The sequence below is a fragment of the Lithobates pipiens genome, unplaced genomic scaffold (genome assembly GCF_037356315.1).
Source record: "Lithobates pipiens isolate NorthernLeopardFrog02 unplaced genomic scaffold, aLitPip1_a1.2 Scaffold_16, whole genome shotgun sequence".
Classification (NCBI taxonomy): domain Eukaryota; kingdom Metazoa; phylum Chordata; class Amphibia; order Anura; family Ranidae; genus Lithobates; species Lithobates pipiens.
Genome location: NW_027507748.1, coordinates 241,764,070 through 241,781,654, shown reverse-complemented (window position 1 = coordinate 241,781,654; position 17,585 = coordinate 241,764,070).

Here is a 17,585-nt window from a genome sequence, read left to right as displayed (position 1 = left end):
CGAAGGCTGTCGCACTTAATGTCACGTATGAGGTCCCTCATGGACCTGACCCCCATGTCATTGCACCCCACATGCAGGATCAACACATCAGGCAGCCGGTCCAGGCGAGCGAATCTATGGACCTCACCCAGCACCCTGTTCCACCGCATGCCAGGGACCCCTATCCATCGAACCTGGGCTTCATGTCTGGGAATCCGAAGCTGTCTGCCGTTTGGACGAGCATCAGCTCTCTTTGAACCCCAGAACGAATGAATGGCCCAGAATCCAGACCAAAGCAACTTCAGAACCTGTAAACAAAAAACAGTAAATACACAAGACCCAGCAACAGTCATCCCGTACTAGTACATATTCCCCCCCCCCCCCCGCGCCCAGGCCTAACTCAGTAAATGAGGCCGAACGTACAGCCTAAACCTCCCCGATTCCCACCTTCCGATTCTCTTCACCGCCTCCGCACTTAGCCCGGCTCTAGACGCCTCAGTAGCCGCCCCTATGCGGAAAGAGTGCGATGAAAAACTACCCGGGTCAAACCCCGCTGCCGCCACGCACTTCTGAAAAATTGCATTGAACTGAAACTTAGACAAAAAGGAACCATCCCCATGCATAAAAAAGGGGCCCGCCACCCGTGGCCGTACACCCAGGAAAGCCGCCACCGCCCCCACCGGGCATATATCCCTCTCCGCAATAGGGGCCACTTCCACCAGAACCCCTCTCCCCCCCTGATCCGTCTTAGACCTGCGCAACCAAATTCTAACCCCATCCTGACCCAATTCCACATCACCCGTATCCAACCCCCCGACCCGATACCTGGCCGGGCAGAACAGCTCCCCAATCCGGAATGCCCCAAAAAACGACAAAGAAAAAGCCACCCTAAAGAGGCTCCATTCGTAAGAGGACCCACACACCGCCTCCACCGCCGTGCACAGGCCCCGGAGCATCTGAAAGGAAACCGGACGCCGCCCATCCCTCTGACTAGGCGCCTTCCGGTACCCTTTCACCGCTTGTCGCAGCCAAAACTCCTTGGTAAAATCCAGACTCCCTTCCCATTTAAACAAGAAGGCCAACCCAGCCAGCTTTCTGTCTATGGAGGCCGCCGAAACCCCCCTGTCCATATCCCTGCAAAGAAAGTAAAAAACAGCCTGAGCCATGCCCGCCTCACCCGGGGCCATGCCGATCGCCGCTAGGCATTCCGACCATTCCTGCCAAACCTTTGAATATGCCCGCCATGTCGACTTACACACAGACATCTCAATCAACCGCGCTGCAACTCCACCGCTATGCTCCACATCCAAGCCGGACAGGCGATCCTGTGACGCTCTGCCTTCGGTGCCAGCCCCCGAAACCTGTCCCACTGAAAACGAGACAGAGCGTCAGCCAACTTGTTCTCCACCCCCGGTAGATGCACAGCATAGACGAACGCATTAACCTGCAAACAACGCAACACCAGGTGGCGTACAAGCCTGACCACCGGCCCCGAGGCCGCCGTCAGCCGATTAACCACGTGCACCACCCCCAAGTTGTCGCAATTAAAGCGTACCTTCAGATTCCGAAAAGACTCCCCCCAAATCTCCAAGGCCACAACAATGGGAAACAGTTCCAACAACACCAGGTTCTTCAGGAGCCCGGCCGCGGCCCACTCCGCAGGCCACGGTGCTGCGCACCACTGACCCTTGAAGTAAGCGCCGAAACCCGGCGACCCAGCCGCGTCGGTGAACAACTCCAGATCCCAATTGCTAATGGGACCCGACATCCATAGGGCGCGCCCGTTGAATGAGGCCAAAAAGGCCTGCCACACCCCAAGATCGTCCTTGTGCTCTTGTTTCAGAGTCACGAAATGAGTAGGTGACCGGACCCCCACCGTGGCCGAGGCCAACCTGCGGCTGAAAACTCGCCCCATCGGAATGATCCGACACGCGAAATTGAGCTTGCCCAAAAAAAAGATTGCAACTGCCGCAATTGCAGCTTGCGAACCCCAATGGTCGCCCGTACTGCCTCCTGCAACGACTCCAATTTGTCCTGGGGCAACCTGCATTCCATCCTGTCGGAGTCGATCACGATCCCCAAAAACGTAATGCAGACTGTGGGCCCTTCCGTTTTCTCCGGCGCTAATGGGACCCCAAAGCGGCCCGCCAAGTGCTGCAACGTTCCCCAAGAGGACTGCGCAAACATTCGAGCCGGCCGGGCCTACGCATAAGAAATCATCCAAATAGTGAATGACCGAGTTGATGCCCGACACGTGCCGCACGGCCCATTCCAAGAAAGAACTGAACTGTTCGAATAATGCGCATGAAATGGAGCAACCCATGGGCAGGCAACGGTCGACGTAAAACCCCCCCTTCCAACAGCACGCCGATTCGACATCCGACTTCGCCATTAAGGCCCCCCGTCCATACCTCCTCACCCAGGACACCGCCACATCAAAGGATGTGTACGTCACCGCACAATCCTCCGGCGAGATGGCGTCGTTAACCGAGCCCCCTTTCGGAAAGGACAGGTGATGGATCAACCGGAACTTGTTGGGCTCCTTCTTGGGGACTACCCCCAGAGGAGAAACCACTAAATGGGGGAGGGGTGAGTCCAGAAACGGGCCGGCCATGCGGCCCAACGCCACTTCTTTGCTCAACTTGTCCGTCACCACCTCCGGGTGTTGCAATGCGGACTTCAAATTGTTGGCCACGGGAGGAGGGGCAGCCAACGAACAGGGGATCCGAAAACCCACCGTAAAACCCTCCTCCAGCACCCGTGCCCCCACCCGGTCCGAATATCTATTGAGAAAAGGCCGCATCCTTTCCACCCGCACCGGAGTCGTCCCTCTTCGGGACAGCATCTCCAGCGCGCCCCTTTCCTTTTTTAAAACATCTGGTGAGGGGGTGGGACCCGCCGCAACCCGAGCACAAATGCTTGAAGCGGCAGGTGGATCCGAATTTACAGGTGCCCTCGTTGAACTGCCAGCAATAACCCCAGCGCTTCTCGGTCGGCTGTCCTGGGGTAGCTGAACCTCCGACCCCCTGCTGAAAAAACGGGTTGGGAGCCCTCGCAGCCGTCATCAACTTCATCCACAAGCTGATGTCCTTATGATCCCAGCGAAGCGAGGGTCGAACCGCCATCCGTTGCCGAAACTGTTCATCATACCTGAGCCACACTACCCCGCCGTACGTCCTATGCACCTCACTGATGGCCTCCAGATACACGAACAACACGGAGCAATGTTCCGGCGCCTTCTCCCCCACAACGCTCGCCAGAATGGCGAACGCCTGGAGTCAATTTGAAAAAGTATGCGGAATCAACCTATACCTCCGCTTCTCCTCGTCTTCCTTCTTCCGTTCCTCAGGCTTCAACCGGTCTAGGTTGAACTTTTCCAGCGGAAGCAGGGTAAAGATCTCGATGTACTCACCCTTCCAAATCTTCTCCTTCACCTCCTGCTTCAAGTGCGCCCCCAAGGGTCCCTTTAAGCAAACGTACACCTCGCTCTTTGCCGCGTCCGCCAGCCTGACCAGGTCGGCGCCCTGTTCCCCCGACTTCGCCGAAACCCCCCCAGCCGCTGGGACCCCCAGGGCCACCGCCGGAGCGGACCCCACGCCAGACGGGACTGTTTCCTCCGCGGCCGCCGGCGCCCACGCCTGGGCCGGCCCGCCCGCCATGCCCCCCTCAAATTTCTGAACCAGCTCCTTCAGGCCCGCCAACAACCCCCCAAGGCCCTCCTGCCTCCCACCTGCTGCCGGCTCTGGAGGTTTGGTCGCGCCCGCCAATCCCGCGGACCCACCGCCCCCGCCGGCCACCGGCGCACCCCGCAAGATACCCTGCCCCAACAAATCATGCAACAGTGTAGAAATAGAAAAAGAAGTGTCACACTCACCGGGCTGCCCAGGACCGGGCCTCGCAGCCGCTGCACGGGGACCCACCGCCGACTCCGCGTCACGGACATCACCGCCATCAGACTCCGACAGCTCGCCCTCCGATCGATCGCTTGCCACGGCTGACACCGGTCCGGAAGAAGGACGCCCAGACGGGCCCGCTCCGCCATCAGGGGTTCTGCGATGAACATCTCTGGGGGCCCGGCCCACCCGACCGCCCGCTCCTCCCTCGCTTCTGGGCGAAGGGCTCCTGCGCCTCACAGCTCGCCGGCTCTTCGTCCCCTGCTCCACGGCCATGCTGCGTCCAGTGTCCAGGCCGCCCCCGGAAATCCCGCCATCACCCCTGGGACTGGGGGCCGCCACGCCGGGCCGTGCCCCCACCCGCTGTACAGCTGACCTCCGCAGACCGACCTCCCCATCTCCCCCAGCCACCCCGGCCTGGCCCATGCATCTGCGCCGAGCAGGGGGCGCCGAATCCAGGGACGATCCACCCTGCCTCCCAGCCACGCTCCCCAGTCCCCTCCTCCGGGCCCCACTCCTGGCCGAGTACCTGTTGCTCCCTTCCCCCGATGGGGTGGAGGTCGGTGACGCTGTCCTCTGCTGTGGATGCCGCTCGGTGCTGCCCTCGCTCCTCGCGGACGTGAGCGCCCCCCGCGGGGGCCCCACGCGGCCCGCTCCCGGACTGTATCGCTCGGGCGGCCTGGAACGCCGCGCCCGAGGAGTCTCCGTCGCCCCCCCGCTCGTCGCTGCCTCCCGTTCTGCCGCCAAGGCCGCCACTTGACCCTGTAGCCATGCGACGCCTTCTTGTGCAATAGCGGCCCTGAGCTGGGCCAGCAAGTCTGCGGACGCCATCTTGGACTATTCGGAGGAGCGGTGAGGGTCCGTCCAATCTCTTCCTCCTCCGCTCTCCAAGTGGCCTGGCTTCCGCTCGGCTTCCCGGCCAAACGTGGTAGCTCCGCCCCCTGGCTCCGCCTACCCGGCTTCTTAAAGCGGCCCACATTTCTGCTATTAAAGCGGCGACAGTGCATGCAAACAACTGTCATGCCGTCCCTGCGCTTAGCAGCCTTTGGCTGCTGCTCCGTGGCCTCTCTTTATTCCAAGCAACCTCTGCTGCCAGAGAAGCACTTGGCAGCAGAAGCGGAGTGTGCGGGAACATCAAAAACCCTTTTAAAGGAGGCCACAAAGTCGGGGTAACTCAAGACAACAGGTTTTTGCGTCTTCCATAGAGGATTTGCCCAGGCCAAGGCTCTCTCTGAAAGCAAAGATATCACGAAACCTACTTTGCTTCTGTCCGTGGGAAATGCCTGGGGCAGCATCTCAAAGTAAATCTCAACCTGGTTGAGAAACCCTCTGGATTGAACTGGATCGCCCCGAAATCGCTTGGGAAGTGGAGCGGAACCAGACGTACCTCTTATAGAGGTAATACACAAGGCAGGTATCTGCACAGAGACTGGTGCAGCAGCAGGGATGTCCTGCAATTCAGGTTGTACCGGAGAAGCCACAGTGGGGGATTCCAGGTGAGCCGTGCAGCTCAGGAGCGTCTGTAAAGCTATGGCAAACTGATCCATGCGGTGATCTTGCTCATCTAATCTGGAAAAAATATTACCAACAAGTGAATTGACTGTGTCTTCTGAATTAATGGCCTTCGCCTACTGTCAGAAACCATGAACCAGACCGAGACAGAAGTACAATTAAATCACACTTGTTTATTAAATAAAAAATAAAAAGGTAAATAAAGTAAGCGTAGTCAAAGCATAGCCAGAGTCCAGTAACCGGATCGAGTAGTCAGCCAGGCCAGAGTTCACTAACCAGATCGAGTAATCAGCCAGGCCAGAAGTCAGGGATCCAAGTGAAGGAACAGCAAGCAGGATAAGTAGCCAGAAGGGATGTCAGCAAGCCAGTCTTTAACCGGTTCCCGACCAGCGCACGCCGATGTACGTCAGCAGAATGGCACGGGCAGGCATATTGGCGTACAGGTACGTCCAATCTTCAATGCCGCCCTGCCATCGCGCGCCGATCGGGACCCCCGTGAGTCCCGATTGGCACGCGGACTTAATCGCCGCGGGCATACCCGCGATCGTCTCACGGGACGGCTGAATGGAAGAAATGCTGTGTAAACAGCATTTCTCCATTCTGCCTATCAACTAGTGACGCTGATCTCTGCTCCATGTGATTGGAGCAGAGATCAGTGTTCACTAAATGAAAGCCCAACCCCCCCACAGTTAGTAACACACCCCTAGGAACACTTAACCCCTACACTGCCACCCACTGGTTAACCCCTTCACTGCCAGTGTTATTTACACAGGAATCACTGCATTTATATAGCAGTGATTACTGTATAAATGACAATGGTCCCAAAAATGTGTCAAAAATGTCTGATGTGTCCACCACAATGTCGCAGTAACAATAAAAATCGCTGATCGCCGCCATTACTAGTAAAAAAAAAAAATTATAAAAAATTATTAATAAAAATGTCATAAAACTATCCCTATTTTGTAAACGCTATAACTTTTGCGCAAACCAATCAATAATCGCTTATTGCAATTTTTTACCAAAAATATGTAGAAGAATACGTATCGGCCTAAACTGAGGGAAAAAAATGTTTTTTTATATATTTTTGGGGGATATTTATTATAACTAAAAGTAAAAAATAATGTGTTTTTTTTTCAAAATTGTCACTCTATTTTTGTTTATAGCGCAAAAAATAAAAACCGCAGGGGCGATCAAATACCACCAAAAGAAAGCTCTATTTGTGGGAAAAAAAGGACGTAAATTTTGTTTGGGAGCCAAGTCGCACGACCGCGCAATTGTCAGTTAAAGCGACTAAGTGCCGAATCGCAAAAAGTGGTCCGGTCTTTGACCAGCAAAATGGTCCGGTCTGTAAGTGGTTAAACAGGAACGCAGGAGATGGTTTCTCCTGATGTGACCAAGGCGAAGGCAGAGATGAAGTGAGCTGGATAGCTTTAAGAAGACAGGTCAGACGAGCAGGATCAGGAACAGCTGGGTAACTGTGAAGAGAGATGAGAGCTGGCAATTAGCCGACAGTTGAGCAGCCAGCCCAGAGAAGGAAGAGCTAAGCCAGCCCTGACAGTTCCCTCACTGAAGTTCGTACCTTGGTTTATTGGGCATTTCCGTATTCTTTGCAGGATTAACCCAGTGGCTTACACATTAGACCTTCCTTCTAATATGCATATTTCAAATGTATTTCATGTCTCCTTATTAAAACCTTTGGTCTGCAACCGTTTTACCACCTCGGTGCCACGTGTTTACCCTGTGCAGGTTGAGCACCATAAGGAGGATGAAGTACAATCTATTGTTGACTCCAGTAGGTTCCGTGGGTGCATACAGTACTACCTCGGGCCTTGGAAAGGGTACGGTCCGGAGGAACGCTCTTGGGTCTCATCCTCAGACGTACATGCCCCTGTCCTCTTACAATCCTGTTCAAGACTTTCTTTGCTGACATCCATTCTGGCTCCAGATACTGCTTACTGTTCCACTACATAGATCCCTGACTTCTGGCTTGACTGACTATCCGTTCCAGTTACTGAACTTTGGTTATGTTTTGACTACGTTTTGGCTACGTTTGTTGTTTTTACTATTATTATTAAACAAGTGTGATTTAACTGTACTTCTGTCTCGGCCTAATTTCATGGTTTCTGACAGTCAGTGAGTAATCACATGTTACAAAATTCTGGGGCCCCTCGAAGGTATGGCACTTCCACTTGGTTAGTGGTGGTTTCTCTCAGGAGCTTGGTCCCCTGGGGGAGGTGAAGATGGACCTATGTGTGATGTTGGAAACGTCTTCGAGCCGGTTGGGATGCGGCTGAGGACATGGACGATTCCAGGTAAAATTGTGCCTTAAGGACACCCAAATACCTCGTGTTGTTGGGCATTACATTGTGCATTACATTGTTGAATTTGCACTTACTGGTATGTTTTAATGTGATGTTATTTTATTCTTTGGTTTAATAAAATTGGGTGCTGTGGCCATATAAAACCCATGTCTCTCAGTCTGTGTCTTTATTCTATAATTGTAAGGACCCAGTTTGTCAAATCCTTTAGTCAAGAGCCCTAACAGGACAGCAATGTCAACCTTTCAGGTGTTCTAATCCCTCTCACTTCTGTCTAAAATAAAAAATAAAAAAGCAATGTGCCTTTTAGGTACCCTTTAAATTGCAGACCATGCATCCACTTTAACTTTTGCTGCTTTTTGCTTTTATGGAGAACATGTATTTGCCTCGAGATGCATTGGTCTATGATTTAATAAAACAAGATAAACTTATCTGCTGTTTGCTGTCATACTGGCCACCACTTTAGCTGTTTTATTGGCTTCGGCATAGTGCTTTGTGCCTCAGTCTACAGACATAACAAAGCACTGCAGCAATGCTTGGTCATAAAAGTACCCTGACACCTAAGATGCAGGTGAGTCTTTATTCATTCTTCATTTTAGTGGCTTGTGGGGTAAAACAGAAGTGTGTTTTTTTTTATTTGATCTATTCTTCTACTAAGTGAATTTTGCACTAATTGACATGTACTAATTGCAGATCAAGGAGAACACCGTCAACTTATCTGTTTTTTGTGTAATTAATTAATTGTCATGTTGCTCTTGGCCCTTATTAGGAGGTTTGGTATTAATCCCTCCCTTTTGTCAGTACTTGTGTGCAATGTATAACTAGCAGCACCTGTAGATGTAATCTTTAGTGCATTTATCTTTTTGTTTTTACTTCATTCATTTCTGCTTACAGCATTTGCCAATCTCATTTCACTCACAGCTGGGAAATTTGATGCAGAGCATTAACTAAGTGCTGCTAGACTACTGCAGACTAACACATTTAATTTAAAAAAATCTGAGCGCTTGCACTCCATATTTTTTCTACTTTATAGTGGTTACTCATATATTCCCAATGGCATGGTTATTGTATAAAATGTTATATGTTTTCAAGTGATGTTGCACTCCTGCTGATACTATGAAGTATAACTGCAGCCCCTTTCCCATGTTTGCTCATATCAGGAAAATCCCACACCTATAAATATCACTGAATCTAATGCAGAAAGTGTATGCTGGGGGATTTTCTTTTAGTTTTGGATGTAGTATGGAAGGGTTAAAATTCATGTCAGGTTATTTTTTTGCTGTCTGTGTACCACTGGGGAGATTTACATTCACTTTCTGTCCCCAAGATGCATAGGAAATTTCCCAAAGTGAAGGGAATTTTCCTCTTAGGCCTCATTCACACTAGAATTGTCAAATCTATGTTAATATGCATGTATAGGCCATTCTTAAATGTATATTAATGCAGATAATGACTTTAAAATGGTACAATTCAAACTAGCATTTATCTCATTTTGGTGCAGTCAGTTTAGCTGCTTTTAGAGAAAATACAATTCTGGGACTCCAGGATCCAATTAGAAACTCTAAATGTATGTAAAGGCATGTAAACTTGGCAAAACTGCCTCCAACTGAAGGAAAAGCTTATCTTGCAAGCAAAATCAGATTTTACAATGGGAAATGTTCGATGTCAGGCTGTTTAGTGAAAAATCTAACCGTGTGTATGCTCCATCCGACAATTGCTGTCAGACTTTCAGCCAACAAATGTTGGCTAGCAGGCTTTCAAATTTTCCGCCAAAAAATGTGTGTTGTCGGATTTTCCGATTGTGTGTACACAAGTCCATCAAACAAATTCAATTATACATTGTTATATATTTTTATTTGATATTTCTGTGCAAACGTTAGTATGATTGTACAAATGTTATCTCTAAGCATCAATTAAAGCTTATTGTTTAAAAAAAAAAAAAAAGCCAGAGGTAAGATTTACTGTTTCCATCACTTATGATCTAAAATGTTCTTTGTGATGATACCAAATTCACATAATCCGATTCTACTTGTTGTATTTGCAGATTTCTCTGTTATGCCATTCCTGACAATGAACAGTATTGTATATTACTTTTTTTTATTTTACTTTTATAAATGCATTAAACCCTTTTGAAACAAGAATCCAAAGTACAAACACACATGCTCAGAAGCAAGGACAAGCCGGAAATGCTCGGTTTTATAAAACTAGCATTCACAATGGTGATATCACATTCGTGACGTGGCAAATTATGAAATCTCTCAATGCAGCGCTCTGCATCTTCTTCTTTATAATGGTATATTAATGAAGCTGCTTTGCTGGTGATATTCACAGAGTTCTGACAAACGTATTTCATTTTTAATTTTTTTTCTAGTGATCTCCAGAATAACATTTTTTTTTTCTAGTGATCTCCAGAATAATATTTTTTTCTAGCAAAGAAAGGGGGGGGGGGGGGGGGGGACAGAAAAGGCTGTAAGGTAACCAGCCTCAGGGAATTTTTTAACGGTATCAAATTAAACAAGTCTACCACATTTCATAATAGAAATATACATAAATTCATTTTTTTGTTTGGAAAGAAAATTGATTAAAAACATACACCAAAAAAGAACATTTTACAGCACTCCAACAACAGGTTCATATAGTTATACACATATAAGTATAATGAGACTTTACCACTATCTCGGGGTCAAAGTTCTTTCACAATGTAAACGCATATGTCCGCCGCGCGAACAGCGCTAGAAGTCCGCCAGTTTGGCGAATTGCGAACACACAAAATTTGTCACGAACCGGCCGCCGGGCAAACCGTAAGGCAATCCCTAAATATTCCACAGATAAATATTGTGCAATAAAGTGCTCTTGTGCAAAAAAATCATGCATAAATGTGCCCTTAATGGAATGCAACATAAAGTCCATTCTTATTTAGTCCATTCTTGTAATTTTTATTAAAGATGATAAAACAACAAGTGCTCGTGTCCACTCTTGTGCTCCCCTTTGGTATATGTGCTCAGCTTAGAGCATGTGACCTTGCACCTAAGCGGCGGAGCGTTCTTCGTAAAGAAAGGGACACATGAGCTCAGTGCTTTTTATGATTTCTGGCTTGTACAGAGTGGTGCACTTTAACACCCATGAAATGTGAGTATCCTACCATAGTGAATATTGTTATATTTTAATAAATATATGAAAATGATATCACACAGTTTCCTCTGTTGTATTTTATATGGATAAACGTGCAAGCAACCGGCCAAGGATCTGAGTGCATTGAACCCAGAGGTGGTTTAAAAAGCGTGCTCTGACCAAGCTTAAGTGCGGGAGCACAAGAGTGGACACGAGCACTTGTTGTTTTATCATCTTTAATAAAAATTAGAAGATTAGTGTAGAATATTAGTTTAGTGTTAGTCTAGGGATAGTGAGAGTGTAGTGAGGAGGACCATTATTCAGCTCTGCATAATGTGCAGCTAGAGTAGGGACAGCTCAGATAGTTTCACTGTAGTGTAGTGAGACCGTGCCATTTATACATACATTCCTTTAGAGTAGAGACTGCTCATATAGTTTCAGTGTAGTGTACTGAGACCATGTCAGTAATATTTACATTAGTGTATAGCTAGAGTAGGGACAGTTCAGATAGCGTCAGTGTAGTGATGATTGAACGCTGTCTATTTGATTGCATTACTGCCAGTTTAACACTATGTAGTTTTGTGCGTTACTGCCAGTTTAACACTATATCGTTTTGTGCATTACTGCCAGTTTAATGCCATTTATTTTTGTGTGCGTTATTGCCATTTAAACGCCATATTGTTTTGCGTGCGTTACTGCCAGTTTAACGCCATATAGTTTGGTGTGTGTTCCTGCCAGTTTTTAACACCATTTACTTCTGTGTGCATTACTGTCAGTTTAACGACATATCTTTTTGTGTGCGTTACTGCCAGTTTAACTCCATATAGTTTTGTGCGTTACTGCCAGTTTAACGCCATTTACTTCTGTGTGCGTTACTGCCAGTTTAACGCCTTATGCTGCGTACACACGACCGGATTTTCCAGCAGACTAGGTCTTATGGAATCATTCCGTCGCATAGTCCGATCATGTGTGGGATAATCCGATCGTTTTTCTTTAAAAAAATCCAACAGACCTAGAAATACAGGCATACCCCACTTTTAAGTACACAATGATTTTTATTTACTAAAGCTGGAAAGAGCAAAATAAGGCTCACTTCTGCATAAAAACCAATGAGCTTCTAACCCCAGATTGTTCAATTACGCTTTGGTTACGTCTGGAAGCTTGTTGGTTTCTATGCAGAAGTGAGCCTGATTTTGCACTTTACAGCTTTAGTAGATAATCCCCATTTTGTACTTAAAAGTGGGGTATGCCTGTAGAACATGTTTCAAATCTGTCCGACGGACTCAATTCCTATCGGGAAAACCGTTTGTCTGTATGCTGGTCCGATGGACCAAATACGACGCAAGGGCAGCTATTGGCTACTGGCTATTGAACTTCCTTTTCTATTCCCGTCAGAAGGTCATCATGTTCAAAACAAACAGACTTTCGAACAGACTTTAGTTAATTAGTTTGTGTGTGGGCAAGTCCGTTCATTCAGAAGTCTGTCATAACTCCATCGAAAGCCAATCGGGCAGACCATCGGACCTTTACTGCCGATAAATCTGGTCACGTGTACGCAGCAATATAGTTTTGATTCTGCCTGTGTTACTGCCAGTTTAACGCTATATCGTTTGTGTGCATTACTGCCAGTTTAACGGCATATAGTTTTGTGTGCGTTACTGCCAGTTTAACGCCATATCATTTTGTGTGCGTTACTGCCAGTTTAACGCCATTTACGTCTATGTGCATTACTGCAAGTTTAATGCAATATAGTTATGTGTGCGTTACTGCCAGTTTAGCGCCATATAGTTCTGTGTGTATTACTGCCAGTTTAACGTCATTTACTTCTGTGTGCGTTACTGGCAGTTTAACGCCATAAAGTTTTGTGTGCATTACTGCCAGTTTAAAGCCATATAGTTTTCTGTGTTACTGGCAGTTTAACGTCATTTACTTCTGTGTGCGTTACTGCCAGTTTAACGCCTTATGCTGCGTACACACGACCGGACTTTCCAGCAGACTAGGTCTGATGGAATCATTCCGTCGCATAGTCCGATCGTGTGTGGGATAGTCCGATCATTTTTCTTTAAAATAATCCAACAGACCTAGAAATACAGGCATACCCCACTTTTAAGTAAAAAATTATATTTATTTACTAAAGCTGGAAAGTGCAAAATAAGGCTCACTTCTGTGTGCATTACTGCCAGTTCAACGGCATATAATTTTGCGTGCGTTACTGTCAGTATAACGACATATAGTTCCTGTGTGCGTTACTGCCAGTTTAACGCCATATCGTTTTGTGTGTGTTACTCCCAGTTTAACGCCATATCGCATTGTGTGCATTACTGCCAGTTTAACATCATATAGTTATGTGTGCATTACTGCCAGTTTAATGTCATTTACTTCTGTGTGCATTACTGCCAGTTTAACACTATATCATTTTGTGCACGTTACTGCCAGTTTAACACCATATCGTTTTCCGTGTGTTACTTCCAGTTTAACGCCATATAGTTCTGTGTGTCACTGTACGTTTGGTGCGTTATATTGTATAGTGCATATTATAATGTATCTTTGAAGTGTGTCTGTGTAATGTGAGTACTCAAATTAAAGTGCACCAAACACCTCTTTACAATGATTAAAGGGCATCTACGTACAGATTTCAACTTCTTCTTTACATTTGCTTATAAACACCACCCCCTCCCTCCCAATAATGTCTGTTAGGACAACAAGGAGAGGCAGATGTTCCCTTGGCACTGTAATGGGGCCAGCAACAAATGTGTCCACAGGCAAAGGTGGATGTGATGGTCAGTCCTCAGGCAGGGCATAATTTTCTCTGTTTAGTGAGTTTGCCCATGCTATCCAGCCATAGCATGCAGAGGAGGTGGTAGGCTGGCTTACTAAACCTTCCTCATCCTCCTAATCCTCTGTGACGCAAGCAGAAACATGTGCATAGTCCCCTGAAGTTGCCTGAGTGGATAAACCTACCTCTTTGTCCACAGCTATTCCTGCCATAGCCCCAACATCAGCCATTGAGGAGTCAGCTGTGTTATTTGACCACAGCATCAGCCACTTGCACCTTGATGATGCCCAGCCATTACTGAATTCAGATGTTGGTTCTGAGGTTGAGGATGACAGGAACATGAGCCTATAGAGAGGGAGGAACACTGGTAGACAAATTGGCATTCATGTCCCCCAAGCCACAGCATATTGCCAAGTTGTCTCCAATGGTAATGATGAAGATGGAGGAGATGGAGATTATGATGATAAGGTCACTGATGCGACTTGGGTGCCAGATAGAGCAGAGAAGGAAACTGAAGGTGAGGCGGCACAACCCCAAGGAGGCCGACATCAAGAAAGAGTAAAGAGCAGCCACCCTATTCCATCACATTCTGAAGCTGTTATCTCCTGGCCCACTCCGCAAAGCTCAGCTGTCTGGGCCCTTTTCACTACATCTGCAGCAGACCGCACTGTTCCGTGTCTTAGGCACATCAAACATGGCAAAAACACCAACCATTTGGGTACCACATGTTTAACAAGGCATTTAACATCCAATCACTCAGCCAGTTGGCAAGAGCACCTAAAAGTCACACAAAAGGGGCACAAATCTGTTCCTCCTCCTCGTCCTTACCTACTTCAGTCTACGCCTATGATACTGAGTCATTACCTCTCAGCAGCCTCCACTGACAGGGATGATGGTATAGCACAGGGTGTCCCAGGTCCTAACAGCACATCTGTCAGCAGCATACCACCAGCTGTAGACTGTAGCCAGCAAATTTCTCTGCCCCATCTGCTGCAGAGGATAAAAGATACAGTCCCTGCCACCCACATGCCCAGCGCCTGAATGCAAGCTTGTCAAAGCTGTTTGCTCTCCAATTTCTGCCTTTCAGCTTGGTGGATTCTGCCTCCTTCCGTGAATTCGCACAATGTGCTGTACCACAATGGTAGGTTCCCAGTCGCTACTACTTTTCACTTTAGGCAGTTCCATCTCTCTACCATCACGTGGAAGGGAATGTTCTGGCATCATTGGGCAAGGCAGTCAGCTGTAAAATCCACCTTACTGCTGACACGTGGTCCAGCAAGCATGGGCAGGGATGATATATTTCGTTCACAGCACACTGGGTGATGCTACTTGCAGCTCGAAAGGATGCAGGACAGGGCTCAGTGCTGCAGCTTGTTGCTCCCCCCACTTCTCCATACAGCTGGTGGTGATGATGCCAGACCTGTGAGCTCTACCCCCTCCTCCTCCTCCGCCACCTCCATACCCTCCTCTGCAGAACTATCCTATGAACATCAGGTACTCCCTAAGCGTTCCACGGGCTATTCCCAAAGTCATTCTAAAAGGTGCCATGCGGTGTTTCAGCTTGTGTGTTTAGGGGACAGGAACCACACTGGGGCAGAGATTCTTAGAGCTCTGCAGGGACAGGCCCAAAGGTGGTTCACGCCATCTGGAGCCAGGAATGGTGGTGTCCGATAATGTCTCAAGCCTCCTGTCTGCCGATAGACAGGGAAAGTTTACACATCTGTGCTCAGTTTGGTGGTGCAGCATTTCCTAAGCACGTACCCAGGGTTACAAGATGTACTAAAGCAGGTCAGAAGAGTCTGTTGCCATTTCAGGTGGTCATACACAGCCAGTACTTGATTGGCTGAAATTCAGCGGGAATTAAACCTGCCTGTAAACCGCCTGATTTGTGACATGCCCACCAGGTGGAACTCAACATTGGGAATACTGCAGCGGCTAATAATGCAGCAGAGGGCCGTTGACGAGTAACTGTGCCAGTACAGTATGATGACAGGTTCAGGCTGCCTCAGCTTTTTTTCCCATGCCAATGGCTGATCATTAAGGATGCATGCACTGTATTGTCACCATTTGAGGAGGCCACAAGGATGGTAAGCAGTGACAGTGCATGCATCAGTTGCACAATCTCTGTTGTGTTCCTGCTGTAGCAGACTCTGCGTAGCATTATGGACAGGGCACTGGAGGCAAGGCCCCCTTTATCCAGACACCATCATTCCTATATCACAGAACACACAAGAGGAGAGAGGGGAGGATGAGGAGGAGGATTCTGGCACTTTCATAGACTTCGAAGGAGAGGAAGACATGTATCAATCTGAAAGGGATGGCTTTCCAACCCCAGGACCCCCTTGGGAGTAGTACGTGGCTGGGAGGAGGAAGTTCCAGATGCTGTCATACTGAATAACCCCAATAAGTCTGCTTCTCAAGCCTCTGCAAATTTGAGGCGCATGAGCAAGCTCATGCTTCAAAGCCTGCAAAAGGACCCAGAATACGTGGCATTAAGGAGAAGGATGATTACTGATAGCAACCAGTTGGCTGGTTGGCAACCCTCCTTGACCATCGTTATAAGGGGAGATCTCAGAACTCATCCCGTCCCCACAGAGAGTGCAGAAGATAAAATCTCTTGAGGACACATTAAAGAGGATTTTATTGAACATTTTTCCTGACTCCAGTAGGTTACAGTGTCGTGGAAAACATCATTTTGAGTCTTCTGTTGGTCAAGAGAAGAGCGTTGGAGAAAGCGTCCGCCTAAGTGAGGCATTTCAGAATTTTTACTGTCCTCGCCACCTAGGGCTGTCAGCTTCCACATCCCATTGGCAACGTTTGCATCACATGGTGGATGATTACCTTGGGGCCAAAACAGAGATGGAGAGCTTTCCAGTTGATGATCCACTGACTCACTGGGTCATGAGAATAGACCACTGGCCAGAACTTGCCCACTATGCTATTGAGTTGGTGGGCTGCCCTGCATCCAGTGTGCTTTCAGAACGAGAATTCAGTGCTGCAGGAGGTTTCGTTACTGATCATAGAATGTGTCTGTCCACAGACTCCGTGGACCGTTTGTCTTTTAAAAAAATGAATCAGTCCTGGATTACCAGCTATGTGTCACAGATCAGCTGCGGAGCTGATCTGTGTCTTGCCTTTACTGCTGGAGGTCGGCTTTCACCTGTTGTTCCACTAGCTGGTGTTCAGCTCTGTGCACTCTGCAGCTATGGGTGTCGCCGCCCCTCACCTGTTACCTAATATATGATTCCTTCCTGCCTACTTCCTGTCCAGCCCCTCATGCACTTCTCTATTTAAATCCCTTTCAAACTATCTACTGGTTGCTTGAGCAACATTTGTTTCTGAGCTCCCTTTGTGTAACCTGTTTTATCTGACCTCTAGTGAACTGATCTCTTGTGTACCGACTCGGCTTATTCTGATTACGTTGTCTGCAGCCCGCCCTGACCTTGGCTCACTATCCGGCTCTCCTTTGCTTCATCCATCCATCCATCCTTGTCTAACAGTGTCTTCTGGTACTTCCCTAGTGAGCAGGGTGAACCCGGAGGTCGTGACCTGGGGTCAGCACGCAGATAAGCCTAAACCCTCTTGAGGTGGTCCCTGGCAGAATACCGGCTGGCCCTTAAACTCCACGCCCTGGGGGATCCCGTGTCACCTGCTCGCCTATGGGCTCACTGTAAGTAGTACTGTGACAGTTTGCTCAAGCCATGAGCACCTCTGAGAATCGCCCGCTGACCCGAGGATCAAATGCAACATCTAGTTCAGAGACTTAACTCCCAGCAAGCAAATCAAGAGCAAATAATGCTGGTTCTTCAGGATCTTGCCTCCTGTCTGGATCGTCTGCAACTCGCTGCAACTTCAGCTCCTCCTGTTCCTGCTCCTGCTTCAGTTGTTCCTGTCTTACCTGCTACACCTGGCAATCCCTGCCTGCATCTGCCGTCGCCACCTCATTTTTATGGTGACCCTAAGGCTTGTCGGGGCTGCATCAATCAGTTTTCCATC